Below are 18746 nucleotides of genomic sequence, written 5' to 3' on the forward strand. Positions count from 1 at the left end.
AAGCGGCTTCGACGCGACATTTTTAGTAAGTGCTTGAACGAACCCTTAAAAAGGGGACGATGGAGAAGCCGGCTAACAGAGTTATGTCTGCAGGTATGCTTGAAAGTGCGTTATATCGACTAGAGGGGGGTGAATAGGCAATTTTTATGAAAGTCTTCAAAACGTGGAAGTTTTGAAGACAAACGATAGAAATAAACCTATTACCATGTAGCGGAAGGTAGACTACACTAGGCAAACCATAGTCAAGTATTCAATGAAGTGAAAGCACAATGACTAATAGCAGCTAGGTAGTAAGGATCAGGTAGGAAGATATTAAGAAGCCAATCAGAACAAGCAGTCACTCAGTGAAGACAAAAGATAGTGCAATCATACGATGACTTCACAAGGACCAACAGTAAGTAAAGGGAAGGGAAGGATGAAACCAGTGACTCGTTGAAGACAATGATTTGTTGGGCCAGTTCCAGTTGCTGTGACAACTGTACGTCTGGTTAGGGGGGCTAGGTATTTAAACCTGAGGACAAACAGTCCCGGACACCCAGTCCTAAACACGCAGCTCATGACACCCAGTCCTCACCGTATTCCCCTTGAGCTAAGGTCACACAGACCTCGCCCAATGACTCTAGTAAGTCTTCAAGGTAGACTCCCAAACCTTCACAGACTTCGTTCACTAGCGATCCACAATGACTCTTGGATGCTCAGAACGTGACGCCTAACCGGCTGGAGGATTCACAGTCCTCAAGTGTTATAAGTCTTCAGATCACACAGACAGGAAGACTTAAGTGATGCCTAACACTCTTTGGCTCTGGGTGGTTAGGGCTTTATCCTCGCAAGGAATTCTCTCTCAAAGGCTTCAAGGTGGGTTGCTCTCAAACGACAAAAGCCATACTTTAACTCTGAGCAGCCAACCGTTTATGGTTGTAGGGGGTGGGCTATTTATAGCCACTAGGCAACCCGACCTGATTTGTCCGAAATGACCCTGGGTCACTAAGGAACTGACACGTGTTCCAACGGTCAGATTTCAAACACACACGGCAACTTTACTTGGGCTACAAGCAAAGCTGACTTGTCCGACTCTGGACAAGATTTGCTCTCATAGTCTTCACTCGAAGACATAGGTTTTGGTTAAGCACCACTTCAGTCATTCTGACTTGTTCTCTTGGACCCCACTTAACAGTACGGTGGTTCCTATGACTCAACAAAGAAGAAAAGAACTACGAAAGATCTAAGTCTTCGAGCTCCATAGGCTTCATGCGATGTCTTCTCTTATCATAGTCTTCAATGTGAATATCTTCACATACCACCTTTGACTTCAATGTCTTCATATATTTTTAGGGGTCATCTCTGGTAGGAAAACCGAATCAATGAGGGACTTCTACCTGTGTTATCCTGCAATTCTCACAAACACATTAGTCCCTCAACTAGGTTTGTCGTCAATACTCCAAAACCAACTAGGGGTGGCACTAGATGCACTTACAATCACCCCCTTTTTGGTGATTGATGACAAACTAGTTGAAGTTTTCAACGGGGAATATAATATGTGAAATTGTAAAGGATAAGGAATTGTCTTCATAAGTTGCAAGGGCTCCCCCTGAAGATGTGCATATAAGTAATTTGCTTTTGGAATGCAAATGCACATGGCAGGTTGTACTCGTGGAGATCCTCTTCAACTTATGATGACAATTCATTATGCATGTGAAGGTGTGTGAAGATAATGACATGCATAATGGAAAATGGACGTCTGCAAAATGATCTAAATGCGGAATTTATCGTCGCATCGCAAAGCAGCAAATAAGTAGCAGACTACCATCGAGTTTAGGTGTTACAACTCAAAGAACCAAATGTACCAAAACGAGAGTTGTAAACACTGGGCAAAATATAAAGCAACCACCCTTGTGGACCCGCTTGAAGACTATCAAACTCATATGCTTCTCCCCCTTTTGTCAGTAAGGACCAAAAAGGTTTGAAGACATAGAGCATCTACTCGTTCCCATGAAGAGTAGGTGAAGCAGCAGGGTCGTCGGTGGTGTTCAGCGGTGCAGAAGAACTTGGAGCAGTGTTGAAGCGTGCTGAAGGAGGGGGCGGTGAAGTAGCATCGTCTTCGTCCTCGATCACTCTAGCATTCATAGTTGCCGCAGAGGAAGAGAACTCAGAGTCTTCAAGAGATGGAGTTCGTCGCAGCACTGCCCTTCGAGGAGGTGTGGAGTCAAACTTGAAGCGTTCAGAGAAGCCATCCTCGTGAAGATCATCTTCAGAGCACATAAGTGTCAGCCCTTTCCATGTGCGTCGAGAAGTTTCATGGGCAACAAAGGCATTCTTGGTGGCAAGATTGCGAATGCGGTTAACATCCACCAAGAGGCTTTGCATTTGGCGCTTCAGCCAGTCATGATGCCTATCCTGTTTCTGATGAAGAGCCACCAGAAGCTCTCGGTCATTGAGAACACGAGATCGCTTCTTGGGTCGTTGGGCAATAGTGCTTTCGGTGGCTTCAGTAAGGGCACGATGAGGTGCACGTGTAGTTCCAGCCAGAGGATAGACATGAGTGACTGCTTCAACTCCTTCAATGTTCTGAGAGAAACTTTGATGCTCCGCATTCTGAAGACTAAGAGGCTCCTTGGCAGGCTCAGGATAAATGGCTTCAACGGACATATCCACATCAGGCAGAAAGATCCGATGATTGCGAGCAGATGGCTGATATGAGATAGCGGAGTGGAGTTTAATCAGCCGCATTATCCATGGAGCGTAGAACTTCAAGCCAAAAAGATCAGAGCCTGATGCAGCAAGTTGGCGGATGAAGAAGTCATGTGCATTGAAGCATTTGCCATGAAGAATATAGAAGACCAGAGTCTTCATTACACCTTCCAGCTTGGCATGTGGAGAATGTCCTTTGATGGCCAGAGAGTTCGCCTTATGATGTGATAAATAGTCCTTGGCAGATACTCAAGGTCTTCAACAAAGAACTCCTTAGGATATGCAGCATCTTGTGGCAAGGGCTTCATCATACTAAGCATCTGACTCATGTTTGGTTCAGGCTTCTGAAAGATGCTCTCCATAGCTTCACTGTGAAGCTGACAGCCAGGTTCATAGAGATTGCCAGGAGTGGGCAGACCAGTGAGCTCAATGATATCAAAGGCTTTGGCTTCGTGATGAACATTTCCTGTCATCCACTCCAGGACCCAAGTCTTCGGATCTCTCTTGTACCCACGGATGTGAAGTGTGGCATAGAATTGGAGCAGCAACTCTTCATTCCAGTGCTCTTGGTCGGTGACAAACGGCAACAATCCAACCTCTTTGAAGCAATCCAGAGCTTCTTCCAGACAGGGCAGACCAGCTATTGCTTCGGTGTCAAGATGCTTATGTGGGAAGATGCGACCTTGATTGTACATAATGCAGGAGTAATAGCTTCGCTGCGGATAGCTCCAGAACCGATCAGAAGATATTATTTCCCTTGAGTAGGGGTTCTTGGAGCTATTGAAGAAAGTGTTGTCTGCTTTGAAACCATTGACATTGAAGGATCCAGGTGCTGATGCAGGACCTGGAAACCTGGGCAACCTTGGAATTGGCTTCTGTACCTGAGGCCTATGCTCAACATGATAGTCAAACTGAGGACCAGCAGCAGGCGCAGGAACAGAAGCAGGAGAATCATTGGCTTCACTGACTTCTGGTTCTTGGGTTGGTGTAGGCTCCACATTTGCGTCAGCCATGACAGCGTCAGTGGCTTCATTTGTTGTGGTGGTGGCAGCCTCAAGATTTTCAACCTCCACTTGATGAGCTGGAGGGTTGGTCACAGTCACGTTCTCCTCGAGAACAGCTTCTTGATGAGACGGGGGTGTAGCAACTCTTGGGGTTTCTTCTTCATCGGCTGATGCAGCCGGAATGTCTTCAGCAGCTTTAGCTTCAGACTCGGAGACTGGAGGCCTTGGTCCTTTGTGAAGCCTGCGTAATGCTGGTGACGCCTGTGGAGTTGGAGTTGGTTGGGCCTCAAAGTCATCTTCCTCTTGTGCTTGTGGGTGATCAGCCCATGATGCATCCTGAGCAATTGGCGTCAGAGGATGACCAATGCTGATGAGTTCGCTGTGCGTAAGCACAGGCGATGATACCTATTGGTGCTCGATCTGAGGAAGAAGTGCATCATCTTCAACATGGTCATGGTGACCAATGTCTTCAGCAGCAGTGGGATCAGCTGCTGGAAAGTCTTCAGCTTCATGAGCCTCTGTGGAAGCAGGCTCATGGACAGTTAGTTGGCGCTCTTGATGTTCAGCATCAGGGTGAACCATGGAGATGGGTTCAACAATTAAGGGCTCTATGGGAGCAGCCCGTTCCTTCTTGGTCTTCCGCTTCTTCTTGGAGGGAGCAGCATCAGAGGCTTCAGAATGTTTCCTCTTTCTGGCTTCAGCCTCAGCAGTCCTCGTCTTCTTCAGTTCTGAAGCGGTTGACCTGGCCTTTGGCTTCGAGCCAGTCATGCTAGTTGGGAAGACAATGGGATCTACTTCCTGCCTTGGTGCGTTGGGTTCGGCCACAGTGGGCTTCTTCTTCTGCTTAGCAGCCATCCTGGGATCAATGCCCGGACGCCCAAAGGCCTTGCGCTTCTCAGCCTCGTTGTAGCCTTGCACACACTTGTCAGCCAGGCTCTTCATGTGCTCACGAGAACCTTGAGCTTCTGCACGTTTCTTGAGAAAGGCTTCTTTGAGCTCGTGCAGCATAATCTTGAAGTTTTTCACCTCTTGCACGCTGAGCTTGGCCATATGCTTCTTGAACTGAGCTTTCTCAAAGTCAATCTTTTGCTTCAGTTCGACGATGCGCTGAGCTAGAGTTAGCTCTGAAGCAATGGCGCCATGGAAGGCGACACTGAGGCCAATTGGAAGTTGCAGATCTTCGAAGCTGAGGTTGGGCGTGTCAAACCACTCATCAATGAAGTTGTGGATGATTGCCACGTCAAAGAGAGGCAGATCATTGAAGATTTCTGCTTCTTCTTTGCTCTTGATCAGTTGCTCAAGAGCGTCATCTGCAAGATCTTCATCACTGGACAGATCGATGGCATCGTTGCGCAGAATAGCAGCAGCTGTCAGTTCTTGGCCGGTGTGTGGCAGAGGCATCTTGACTTTCTGGGGCTTGGAGATGCGTGACAAATCTTCAGACTGCACACTGTCTTCAGGAGGTGCAGTAGCCAGTGGCTTCGCCCGTGAGATTTTTGGTGCAGAGGCAGGCTTTGAAGCTTTAGGCTGCTTCAACTTCTTTGGCTTCGGCGCTGCAGGCGCTTCATCTGATTCAGCGTCATCTGCAGGCTCATTCACGGCTGTCCCTTGAACCACGATATGAGTGATGAGACCTTCCAAGTTGTAGAAGGGCCCAAGAAGATTGGGTTCAGCTTCGCGAGTTCCATCGGCACGGGGAGCAGAGGGGCCAGGGTTGAAGTCTAATCCCAAAGACTTCTTGTTCTGCTTCGCTGAGTTCTGGGCAAACTGGAAGTTGCGCTTGAACAGATTGTCGTCACGACACCATAGCAGTGACGATGGGTCAGCATCCGCAGGCTGTGGTCCACGGACCATGCAGGGATAGAAGCCTTGTTCAATGGCTTCATCTCTGGACCTGGGTTGAAGATTTTTGTAGAGGATGTCTCCCCATGGTCGCTTGATGGCATTCTTTTCAGCATATTCCTTTGTCACAAATCTGTACTTGAACCACTGTTCTGCCCAATATCGTCGAATCCATTGGATTCGTGTCTTGCGCTGATTGTAATCCTCTTCAGGATCTGTCTTGTACAGCTCTGAGAGGTCATCGGGCAGATCTCTTGATGTTTCTCCTCGACGCTTTCTGCCACCCTTCCTTGCTGATTTCTCTGCAGCCATGAACTTTAAACTGAATGGCTTCAATACGTTCAAAGGCTTCAAAGGCTTTCGCTTGCTGGACAAACAGGAACTGGCTTCGGGAGAATTTATGTGATACTGTAAGAATTCTGCAAATGAATGCAGACTATGAGAACCAAGGGATTCTCCCACGGACATGTACCTGTGACAGCATTAAGGTGCGAGGGAAGGGGAAGAGGTCATATGCATTCTCAGAAGATTTTGAAGATAAATCAGTTTAGAAGACATTGACCTCATCGTGCGAAGACATTCACTCATAGATAAGGAGTTGGTTCCAGATTTGTACGAATCCACGGATCAGTACAAGTGAGGAATCTAACTACTTTGTGAAGCATAAGTGAATATACTAGGCATATTATGAGATGCAGTATGAAGTGGATCCAACATGTGTGAACAAAAACCACTTGTGGTAGAAAGTGACGAATCTATAGGATCAAAGGGGCCGTAAAAAGGAAGTTTTATTTACCACACGAAGAACTGCTAGACGGAGTGGAAGAGGAGGCCGAGCAGTCCGATCGTCCGTGCCCTAACTTGGCGACGGAGGACACCTACGGCGACGGCGGAGAAGACGATGTCCGCGGTCGGCGTGAAGACGGCGTCGGAGAGGTTGCGGCAGCTAAGCGCTTCGTCGCCGGCGTCGTCGAGGGCTAGCGGTGGCGCTAGGGTTCGTGCGAGAGTGGAAGAAGAGATAATGACTGTGGTGTGGCGCGTATTTATAGGGACAGGGGCGGCTCAGTGTTATTACACAGGTGCCCCTGGCGATTCACATCTGAGGAACACGTGGCCATCATGCAGCATATCGGAGGTTGTTCCACGTCCCACGCACGCCTGGATTGTCGGGTGGTCGTTCCCACTTCTCCGGGTTTCAGGTGAAGGAATTAGCATTGAAAGCGGACTTAATGTTTGTCTCTGTATCTTCTGCTGACAAGGACGCAGAGAAGACATTTGACAGTTTCAAAAGAATGCATATGATTTGGAGAGATAGAGTTTGAGATAGAAAGCATAGAGAGGTTAGGGTCCGATCACATTCACTTAGTTCAAAAGATTCAACAAGAAGACATAGCTATAAGTGAATGCTGTAGAGGACAGAACACTAGTATATATATAATCAACATAGTGAAGATAATCATGAAGACATGTTGAGATTGAAGCCAAACCAAATGTGAAGACATAGCAAATGTAACGCCATGAGTGAAACACTTCAAACAGAACATTTGGTGGTGGCGTTACCCACCGTATAGGAAGTATTAGACCCAGACACGGCGCACAATTATCGTGGCGCTCCGAAGTCAAATTCCTCATTAATGTATTCACACTTAGAATGCATGTCTTCATTGATTGAAGATATACTTTACTTCGTGTGTTGCACATCTAAGTCATCAATATGCATAAGTGTTAGGATGTGTGCCTGATCACAGGACATTTGAGGATTCCAAGATATTTAGCTCACACCGTAACTTGCAAAATCTCTTCTCATCCAAGGGCTTGGTGAAGATATCTGCCAATTGCTCTTCAGTGTTGACGTGTATGATATCAATATCTTCCTTCACAACATGATCTCTGAGAAAGTGATGACGAATCTCAATGTGCTTTGTCTTCGAGTGCTGAACTGGGTTGTTGGCAATCTTGATGGCGCTTTCGTTGTCGCAGTAGAGTGGCACTTGCTTCAGATGAATGCCATAGTCTTTGAGTGTTTGCTTCATCCACAGAAGCTGAGCGCAGCAAGATCCAGCAGCAATGTATTCAGATTCAGCAGTGGAGAGAGATACACAGTTCTGCTTCTTTGAAGACCAACATACAAGTGATCGTCCCAGAAAATGACATGTGCCTGATGTAGACTTGCGATCCACCTTGTCACCAGCATAATCAGCATCCGAGAATCCAACTAGATCAAACTCTGAGCCCTTTGGATACCATAATCCTAGAGTTGGGGTGTAAGCCAAATATCGAAGAATTCGCTTCACAGCTAAGTGATGCGATTCCTTTGGTGCCGCTTGGAATCGAGCACACATGCAAACACTAAGCATAATATCTGGCCTAGATGCACATAGATAAAGTAAAGAACCAATCATGGAGCGGTATACCTTTTGATCGAACTCTTTACCATTGTCGTCGGGACCCAGATGATGTTTGGCTGGCATTGGCGTCGTGAAGCCTTTGCAGTCTTGCATACCGAACTTCTTCAGGCAATCTTTGAGATACTTCTCTTGAGATATGAAGATGTCGTTGCGTTGCTGTCGTATTTGAAGACCGAGGAAGAACTTCAGCTCTCCCATCATGGACATCTGATATTGCTCTTGCATCATATATCCAAACTCTTCACTGTATTTCTGATTGGTGCAGCCGAAGATAATGTCATCCACATATATTTGGCACACAAACAGTTCACCATCATATGTCTTCGTGAAGAGAGTGGGGTCGAGGGAACCAGGTGTGAAGCCTTTGCTCTTCAGGAAGTATTTGAGTGTGTCATACCAAGCCCGAGGGGCTTGTTTGAGGCCATACAGTGCCTTGTTGAGCTTGTATACCATGTCAGGATGTTTTGGATCTTCAAAGCCAGGCGGTTGTGCAACATACACTTCTTCTTCAATCTTGCCATTGAGAAAAGCGCTCTTCACATCCATTTGATATAGAAGTATGTTATGATGATTTGCATAGGCCAGCAGTATGCGTATGGCTTCAAGTCGAGCCACAGGAGCAAATGTTTCATCGAAGTCAATCCCTTCAACTTGAGTATATCCTTGAGCAACGAGACGAGCTTTGTTTCTGACAACTTGACCATGCTCATCTTGCTTGTTGCGGTATATCCATTTGGTGCCTATTATATTGTGCTTCCGAGGATCAGGACGCTTAACCAGTTCCCATACATTATTCAGCTCAAACTGTTGAAGCTCTTCTTGCATAGCTTGAATCCATTCAGGTTCCATGAAGGCTTCTTCAACTTTCTTGGGTTCTGTTATTGAGACGAATGCGAAGTGCCCACAGAAATTTGCTAGCTGTGTTGCCCTTGAACGAGTGAGCGGACCGGGTGCATTGATGCTATCAATTATTCTCTCAATCTGCACTTCATTGGCAACACGAGGATGTACAGGGCGAAGATTTTGCTCTTGCTGATCATTGTCATTGTTAGAGGATTGTCTTCAGGCTGAGCATTGTCTTCAGGTTGATCAGGTGCGGAGATGATAAGTTCCTCTTCAGGTTGAGCTTCAGAGGGTATGATTTCTCCAGTTCCCATAAGTTTGATTGATTCACTGGATGGAACTTCATCTAGCACATTTGGCAGGTGCTCTCTTTGTGAACCGTTAGTCTCATCGAACCGCACATCCACTGTTTCAACCACTTTATAATGAAAGAGATTGAAGACTCTGTAGGAGTGCGAATCCTTTCCATATCCAAGCATAAAACCCTCATGTGCTTTTGGTGCAAATTTTGAAGTGTGATGTGGATCCTTGATCCAGCACCTGGCGCCAAATACTCTGAAGTAACTGACATTTGGCTTCTTGCCAGTAAGGAGCTCATAAGATGTCTTGTTCAGAAGCTTGTGAAGATAAACACGGTTGATTGTATGGCATGCAGTATCAATGGCTTCAGGCCAGAATTTTCTTGGAGTCTTGTATTCATCAAGCATCGTTCGGGCCATCTCAATGAGTGTTCTGTTCTTGCGTTCGACGACGCCATTCTGCTGTGGCGTGTACGGAGCTGAGAATTCATGTGTGATGCCCAAAGTATCAAGATATGTATCAAGGCCAGTGTTCTTGAATTCAGTGCCATTGTCACTTCTGATGTGCTTTATCTTGGCGCCATAGTTGTTCATTGCTCGATTGGCGAAGCGTCTGAAGACATCCTGCACTTCAGTCTTGTAGAGGATTATGTGCACCCAAGTATATCTAGAATAATCATCAACAATGACAAAGCCATAGAGACAAGCAGTAGTAGTAAGAGTTGAGTAATGAGTGGGACCGAAAAGATCCATGTGGAGCAGTTCGAAGGGTCGAGTTGTTGTCATGATTGTCTTCGAGGGATGCTTGGCCCTCGTCATCTTTCCTGCTTCACAGGCACCGCATAAGTGATCTTTCTTGAACTTGACGCCCTCGATGCCTATGACATGCTTCTTCTTTGCAAGGGTGTGGAGGTTCCTCATGCCAGCATGCCCTAGCCTCCGATGCCAGAGCCAGCATTCTGAAGCTTTTGCTAGAAGACATACGGCAAGCTGTGGTCCTGCTGAGAAATCTACCACGTACAAATCATCTTTCCTATACCCTTCAAACACTAGAGACTTGTCAGATTCCATTAGAACAAGGCAACGATATTTTCCAAACATCACGATCATGTTTAAATCGCAAAGCATTGAGACAGACATTAAGTTGAAGCCAAGGGATTCAACAAGCATGACTTTATCCATGTGTTGATCCTTTGAGATTGCAACTCTACCTAGACCCAATACCTTACTTTTACCAGTGTCAGCAAATGTGATGTGACTCTTGTCGGATGGACGTAAGGTTGAGTCCATAAGAAGGCTTCTCTTGCCAGTCATGTGATTGGTACACCCACTATCAATAATCCATTCTGAAGCTGCTGGTGTCGTACCCTACAGTGCAGTTAGGGGGATAGGCTTCACGAAGAGAATTGTGAAGCAAAAACATTTGACGAACCAGTGGGTTATGAAAGCTTAGATCGAGATTTGGACTGATAGGGCGAGTAGCAAGCGATTCAGGAACGAAGTACATAATAAGACCATTTGGGCATTTGATCTTGCGCCCTACAAGATGTTTAAGGTCCCCAGCAATAGCGTCAGACGATTTTGGTTTTCTGCTGGAGACCCTTCCCTGCAAAAGAGAGTTAAGCTTTCTTAGCCACCCACATCTTCAAGGGTGGCTTAGAAGCAATAAGTCTAAGTGCAGCATCTGAGAACTTTGGCTTTGGAGCCCTAGCAAAAAGTCTTGCAGGAGGACAATAGTACTCATAAGAATAAGCAGAATAGTTCTTGGTCTTATGAACATGGCGGTTTGATGAACCGCGCTCATATTCATAGGCCTGAGTATGGCTTCCCTGCAAAACATTTGCGTTAGTGCGACTCAGGTGAGTCCTCTGTCTGTATGAAGCCTTTGGACCGTATGAAGCCTGTGGTCTGGGGTTTGTCTTCTTCACCTGTGGTGTCATGATGACATTCACAGGAAGATTCTCCAAACACCTTTTCGGCACCCAGATCTTCTTCATAGGCGGTCCATTCCTGCAGTTAGTACCAATATACCTGGCAAACACTTCACCATTCTGATTCTTAAACAGTTTATAGTTTGCATCAAAGGATTCATCAATAACAATGGGGTTAGCACAAGTGAAGCCAGATAGAGTGGATGGATCTGCTGAAGGTTCCTTTGCAGCAACCCATGTGGTTTTGGGGTACTGCTCAGGTTTCCAGTAAGAGCCATCAGCATTCATTTTCCTTTCGAACCCAACACCCTCTTTCCTAGGGTTTCGGTTCAGGATCTGCCTTTTGAGGACATCACATAGTGTCTGATGCCCTTTGAGACTTTTGTACATCCCTGTTTCAAGCAATGTCTTCAACCTAGCATTCTCATCAGCAATAGCAGTGGTATCCTCAGCAGAGGGGTTAGTTCCCACATCAACAGTTGAAGATATTGCAACAGTAGCAGCAGTAGAACATTCAGCAACAGAAGTAGCATTATCACGCTCAATGCATTTAAGACATGGTGGTTCAAATCCTTCCTGAGCTGAACTGATCTGTTCGGCGCGAAGCGACTCGTTTTCTTTTTGAAGATCTTCATGAGCCGCTCTCAATTTCTCAAGATCTTGCTTCCTTTGAAGATAATCATAGGAAAGCCTTTCATGAGCTGTTGAGAGCGTTTCATGACGACTTTCAAGTTCCTCATACTTAACGTGAAGATTTTTTATGTCTTCAATTAAGGACTGAGATCGAGTCATTTCAGCGTCTAACAGATCATCGCTTTTGTCTAACAGTTTTTGAATGTGTTCCATGGTTTTCTGTTGTTCAGTTGCAATTTTAGCGAGTGTTTTGTAGCTGGGTTTGGAACCACAATCAGAGTCATCGTCACTAGATGTTTGATAGTGAGTAGTGCGTGTGTTTACCTTGGCACCGCGTGCCATGAAGCAGTAGGTAGGAGCGGAGTAGTCCTTGTCATTTGCATCGGTGTCGGTGATGGAGTCATTGTCTTCAGTGTTGAAGATGGACTTGGCAACGTATGCTGTAGCCAGACTCGCAACGCCAGAATCGGACTCCTCCTCAGACTCCACCTCCGCCTCCTCAGAAGCGGACTCCTCCTCTGAATCCATTTCCTTGCCAACAAACGCACGTGCCTTGCCAGATGAGCTCTTCTTGTGTGATGAAGACTTGGAGGAAGACTTGGAAGAAGACTTTGAGTATTTCTTCTTCTTCTTGTCGTCAGAGTCATACTCCTTGCTCTTCTTCTTCTTCTTGTTCTCATTGTCCCACTGCGGACACTCAGAGATGTAGTGGCCAGGTTTCTTGCACTTGTGGCATGATCTTTTCTTGTAGTCATGAGCAGAAGCTTCATCATTCCTTGAGCTTGATCGTGAAGACTTTCTGAAGCCTTTCTTCTTGGTGAATTTTTGGAACTTCTTCACAAGCATAGCAAGCTCCTTTCCAATGTCTTCAGGATCATCAGAATTGCTGTCAGATTCTTCTTCAGATGTGGAGACAGCTTTTGCCTTCAAGGCACGAGTTCGCCCATAGTTGGGACCGTAGATATCTCTTTTCTCAGAAAGCTGAAACTCATGTGTGTTGAGCCTCTCAAGTATGTCAGACGGATCGAGTGTCTTGAAATCAGGACGTTCTTGAATCATCAGGGCTAGGGTGTCAAACGAACTGTCAAGTGATCTCAGGAGTGTCTTGACGACTTCATGCTTGGTGATCTCAGTAGCGCCGAGGGCTTGAAGCTCATTTGTGATGTCAGTGAGTCGATCAAACGTGAGCTGGACATTCTCATTGTCATTTCCCTTGAAGCGGTTGAAGAGGTTGTGAAGGACACTGATTCTCTGATCTCTCTGGGTTGAGACGCCTTCGTTGACCTTGGAGAGCCAGTCCCAGACTAGCTTAGATGTTTCCAAAGCACTCACGCGGCCATACTGTCCTTTGGTCAGATGACCACAGATGATATTCTTGGCAGTAGAGTCCAGTTGAACGAACTTCTTGACGTCAGCAGCAGTGACACCTTCTCCAGCCTTGGGAACGCCGTTCTTGACGACATACCATAGGTCGACGTCAATGGCTTCAAGATGCATGCGCATCTTATTCTTCCAGTAGGGATATTCAGTTCCATCGAAGACGGGGCACGCAGCGGAGACTTTAATTATCCCTGCAGTCGACATAGCTAAAACTCCAGGTGGTTAAACCGAATCACACAGAACAAGGGAGTACCTTGCTCTGATACCAATTGAAAGTGCGTTATATCGACTAGAGGGGGGGTGAATAGGCGATTTTTATGAAAGTCTTCAAAACGTGGAAGTTTCGAAGACAAACGATAGAAATAAACCTATTACCATGCAGCGGAAGGTAGACTACACTAGGCAAACCATAGTCAAGTATTCAATGAAGTGAAAGCACAATGACTAATAGCAGCTAGGTAGTAAGGATCAGGTAGGAAGATATTATGAAGCCAATCAGAACAAGCAGTCACTCAGTGAAGACAAAAGATAGTGCAATCATACAATGACTTCACAAGGACCAACAGTAAGTAAAGGGAAGGGAAGGATGAAACCAGTGACTCGTTGAAGACAATGATTTGTTGGACCAGTTCCAGTTGCTGTGACAACTGTACGTCTGGTTAGGGCGGCTAGGTATTTAAACCTGAGGACACACAGTCCCGGACACCCAGTCCTGAACACGCAGCTCAGGACACCCAGTCCTCACCGTATTCCCCTTGAGCTAAGGTCACACAGACCTCGCCCAATCACTCTGGTAAGTCTTCAAGGTAGACTCCCAAACCTTCACAGACTTCGTTCACCGGCGATCCACAATGACTCTTGGATGCTCAGAACGCGACGCCTAACCGGCTGGAGGATTCACAGTCCTCAAGTGTAATAAGTCTTCAGATCACACAGACAGGAAGACTTAAGTGATGCCTAACACTCTTTGGCTCTGGGTGGTTAGGGCTTTATCCTCGCAAGGAATTCTCTCTCAAAGGCTTCGAGGTGGGTTGCTCTCAAACGACAAAAGCCGTACTCTAACTCTGAGCAGCCAACCGTTTATGGTTGTAGGGGGTGGGCTATTTATAGCCACTAGGCAACCCGACCTGATTTGTCCGAAATGACCCTGGGTCACTAAGGAACTGACACGTGTTCCAACGGTCAGATTTCAAACACACACGGCAACTTTACTTGGGCTACAAGCAAAGCTGACTTATCCGACTCTGGACAAGATTCGCTCTCATAGTCTTCACTCGAAGACATAGGTTTTGGTTAAGCATCACTTCAGTCATTCTGGCTGGTTCTCTTGGACCCCACTTAATAGTACGGTGGTTCCTATGACTCAACAAAGAAGAAGAAGAACTATGAAAGATCTAAGTCTTCGAGCTCCATAGGCTTCATGCGATGTCTTCTCTTGTCATAGTCTTCAATGTGAATATCTTCACATACCACCTTTGACTTCAATGTCTTCATATATTTTTAGGGGTCATCTCTGGTAGGAAAACCGAATCAATGAGGGACTTCTACCTGTGTTATCCTACAATTCTCACAAACACATTAGTCCCTCAATTAGGTTTGTCGTCAATACTCCAAAACCAACTAGGGGTGGCACTAGATGCACTTACAATGCTGACGGGTCGTCCCGCGGAGGAGATGCCTTCGTCTGCGGGTGATCTTCTATCCGAGCTCTCACAACTGCACGAACAAGTTCGGCAGGTGATGCAAGGTATTGCCCAGGCCTTATGGCCATCAGTCTCCCTGCCAGAAGGCATTCGAGACCTTACGGAGAAGCTCAAGGGAGCACAGCGGCGCTTCCGATTGTGGAAGAAATTGGCCTGTCGTCAAGGTGCCAGGGAAGCCTGGGCCATGGTAAAGACGCGGTATACCAAGGCTGACCGAAACCACATGGCCGAGGTCGGACCTGTGGGGCCCAATGGGAAAGAGATCCCCGTTAGCTTAGTCTATGGGCAAGTAGAATTAGCCGCAAAGTATTCCCAACAGGATTGTAGGCTAGACCGCCTGTTGGATGGTATAGAAGAGGAATTTAGTCAGTCTACATGACTATGTAATTAAAGTGACATGTATAATGCCTTCTAGCCGGATTGTAAATCATTTGTCATGGCGGACCTTTTCGCTTCAACCTCGGGACCTGATAGTCCAGAGTGTGTCCGAATACCCGCTCAGTTATATAAGAACCGGGGTATGCGTGGAAACCAGGCGTAGGGGTCATTAGTGCTTGAACAGAAAAGTACCCAACTAGTTATGTTATATTACATGGGTAGTAAGAAACATCTTCCAGGGAGAATAGTTCCGTTAGGGGTTTCTTTCCCTGGGCACGCATGCCCTAAAGTGCATGTCCGGACTACGAGCGGAGACGCAGGCAAAAACATCTGGGGGCATGCATGGAAAATAAATAAAAATCATATTTTGTTCGCCGACCGAATATTCCCTTAAGAACACTAGCTTTCGGCTTCACCCAGTCTGAGGTACACATCTGGCTGACCCGGCAGTAACAATCGCAGAGGTGCTCCCCTTATGCCCTAGCCGAATTAATGGGAACGTAGGGCATAAATACAAGAGCCAGGCAACCCAGCTTGGCCAAAACTTAAGTCATATCGATGCATATAATGGCAAAGAAAAGGTACATGCGGAAGCATAACACATGTGCGGGGCATGAAGCCCAGATAGATAATTAAGCTTCTGTGTAAGAAGCCCCCAGGTATAATGAGCGCAGTTAGCGCATCTATAGTGTGCAAGCGAGGCACAAGTTGGCCCTTGAAGGCCTTGAGAAAGAATAAAAGAAAGAAAGAGAAAAAAGACAGATAATGTATATGCAAAAAATGGACAGAGGAAGGAGACGAACATAGAGTCTGGCGCTAGGCGTAGAATCTTTGGAGCCTGGCTGCGTTCCATGGGTTCGGCTCAAGTCGATTATTCGATGCATCCCACAGGCGGTACGCTCCACCGGTCAGAACTTGGTCAATAACCTTCCCATTTGGGCTCGAGCTTGGTCTTTTTCTTCTCCGGCAGGCGTAGAACTAACTCGCCAACGTTATAAGTTTTGGCCCATACTTCTATGCTTTGGTATCTGCGAGCCTGTTGCTGATAGAATGCGGAACGGGCTTTTGCCACGCCGCGCTCCTCCTCCAGGGTGTCCAGACTGTCTTGCCAATCGAGCTCGGATTCTCTTTCTTCGTACATGCACACTCGAGGTGAGTCATGAATAATGTCGCAGGGCAGAACTGCCTCCGCGCCGTACACCATAAAGAAGGGTGTATATCCGGTAGTACAATTCGGCATGGTCCGCAGCCCCCAGAGTACGGAGTCGAGCTCCTCTACCCAGTGCGTGTTAGACTCCTTTAAGGACCGCATTAATCTGGGTTTAATGCCGCTCATGATAAGACCATTTGCTCGTTCAACTTGGCCGTTGGTTTGTGGGTGATAGACGGAAGCATAATCGAGCTTGATGCCCATGTTGCTGCACTAGAGTTTTACCTCATCGGCCATGAAGTTCGTGCCGTTGTCAGTGATGATGCTGTGGTGGACGCCATAACGGTGTACGACCCCGGATATGAAGTCTATCACCGGTCCGGATTCAGCTGTTTTAACAGGTTTGGATTCTATCCATTTGGTGAATTTATCCACCACGACCAGTAAGTATTTTTTTCTTATGGGTTCCCCCTTTAAGGGGTCCAACCATGTCAAGCCCCCAGACCGCGAAGGGCCAGGTAATGGGGATTGTTTGGAGGGCGGTGGGTGGCATGTGGCTTTGGTTTGCAAAAAGCTGGCAACTGGCGCAGCGCTGGACCAAGTCCTGTGCATCTGCCCGGGCCGTCGGCCAATAAAACCTTGTGCGGAAGGCCTTGCTTACAAGGGCCCGGGCTGCGGCGTGGTGGCCGCCAAGTCCGGCGTGAATTTCTGCCAAAAGCTTCCGCCCTTCCTCTTCGGAGATGCACCTTTGAAGGACTCCGGTAGTGCTTTTTTTATACAGCTCTCCCTCATGGACCATGTAGGTTTTAGATCACCGCACTATGCAGTGTGCCTCATTTTGGTCCTCGGGAAGTTCCTGCCTAGTTAGGTAGGCCAAGAATGGTTCTGTCCATGGGGCAATGATGGCCATTATGACGTGGGCTGAAGGTGTTATTTCGGTGGCAGAGCCTCCGATTATCTCAGAGTGTTCGGTATCGGGCATTTTGGCCGGGTCCGGACTATTGTTACCGGTGTCCCCTTCCCATACCACGGATGGCTTAAACAACCTCTCCAAAAAGATGTTGGGGGGGACCGCATCGCGTTTTGCACCGATGCGGGCGAGGATATCCGCCGCCTGATTCTTTTCCCGAGCCACATGGTCAAATTCGAGCCCCTCGAACCAAGCTGACATCTTTAGGACGGTGTTTCGATAGGCCGCCATCTTCGGATCTTTGGCATCGAAGTCTCCATTTATTTGGGATATTGTGAGGTTCGAATCCCCACGCACCTCTAGGCGTTGAATGCCCATGGAAACTGCCATCCGAAGACTATGTAACAGGGCTTTGTATTTGGCTACGTTGTTGGAGTCTGTATACAGTATCTGCAGTACGTATCGCACTGTATCTCCGGTTGGGGACGCTAGCCCCCAGACCAGCCAACATTTTGGAGCCGTCGAAATGCATGATCCAATTGGAGTATGCGTTGTACTCTTTAGGTAGTTCGGCTTCCGTCCATTCGGCGACAAAGTCGGCCAATACTTGCGATTTAATGGCTCGCCGAGGTTAGTATGTTATGTCGAACGGGAGGAGCTCAATGGCCCATTTGGCAATCCGGCCCATGGCGTCGTGGTTGTTTATAATATCATTAAGTGGCACTTCCGAGGCTATTGTAATCGAACACTCTTGAAAGTAGTGTCGCAGCTTCCGGGATGCCATGAATACCGCATAGGCTATATTTTGATAATGTGGGTACCGTGATTTGCATGGAGTGAGGACAGTGGATACATAATATACCGGCTTTTGAAGAGGGAATTTATGTCCGTCCGCTTCTCGTTCGACGACGAGCACTGTGCTTACAACCTGATGGGTTGCCGCAATGTACAACAGCATTGGTTCGCCGATGTTTGGCACGGCCAGGATTGGGTTGGTTGCCAGTATGGCTTTTATTTATTCCAATCCGGCTGTGGCAGCGTCCGTCCACTCGAAGTGTTCGGTGCGCCAAAGGAGGCGATAAAGGGGTAATGCCTTTTCTCCTAAGCGGGAGATAAAGCGGCTTAGAGCCGCCACACATCCAGTTAATTTCTAGATTTGTTTGAGGTTCGTTGGGATAGCCAACTGTGACAGAGCTCGGATTTTGGCCGGATTAGCTTCAATTCCTCTACTAGAGACGATGAAGCCCAGGAGCTTTCCGGCTGGTACGCCGAAAATGCTTTTTTCCGGATTGAGCTTGATGTCGTATGTTTAGAGGTTGTTGAATGTGAGCCTGAAGTCCTCTATTAGAGAGTCGACGTGTTTGGTTTTAACGACCACATCATCTACGTATGACTCTACTGTTTTGCTGATCTGTTTCTCCAGACATGTCTGAATCATGCGCTGATATGTTGCGCCGGCGTTTTTGAGCCCAAAAGGCATTGTGTTGAAGGGGCCGTATGGTGTGATAAATGGCGTTGCGGCTTGGTCGGACTCTGCCATCTTGACTTGGTGGTAGCCGGAGTATGCGTCGAGGAAA

The sequence above is a fragment of the Triticum aestivum genome, chromosome 4A (assembly GCF_018294505.1).
Source record: "Triticum aestivum cultivar Chinese Spring chromosome 4A, IWGSC CS RefSeq v2.1, whole genome shotgun sequence".
Classification (NCBI taxonomy): domain Eukaryota; kingdom Viridiplantae; phylum Streptophyta; class Magnoliopsida; order Poales; family Poaceae; genus Triticum; species Triticum aestivum.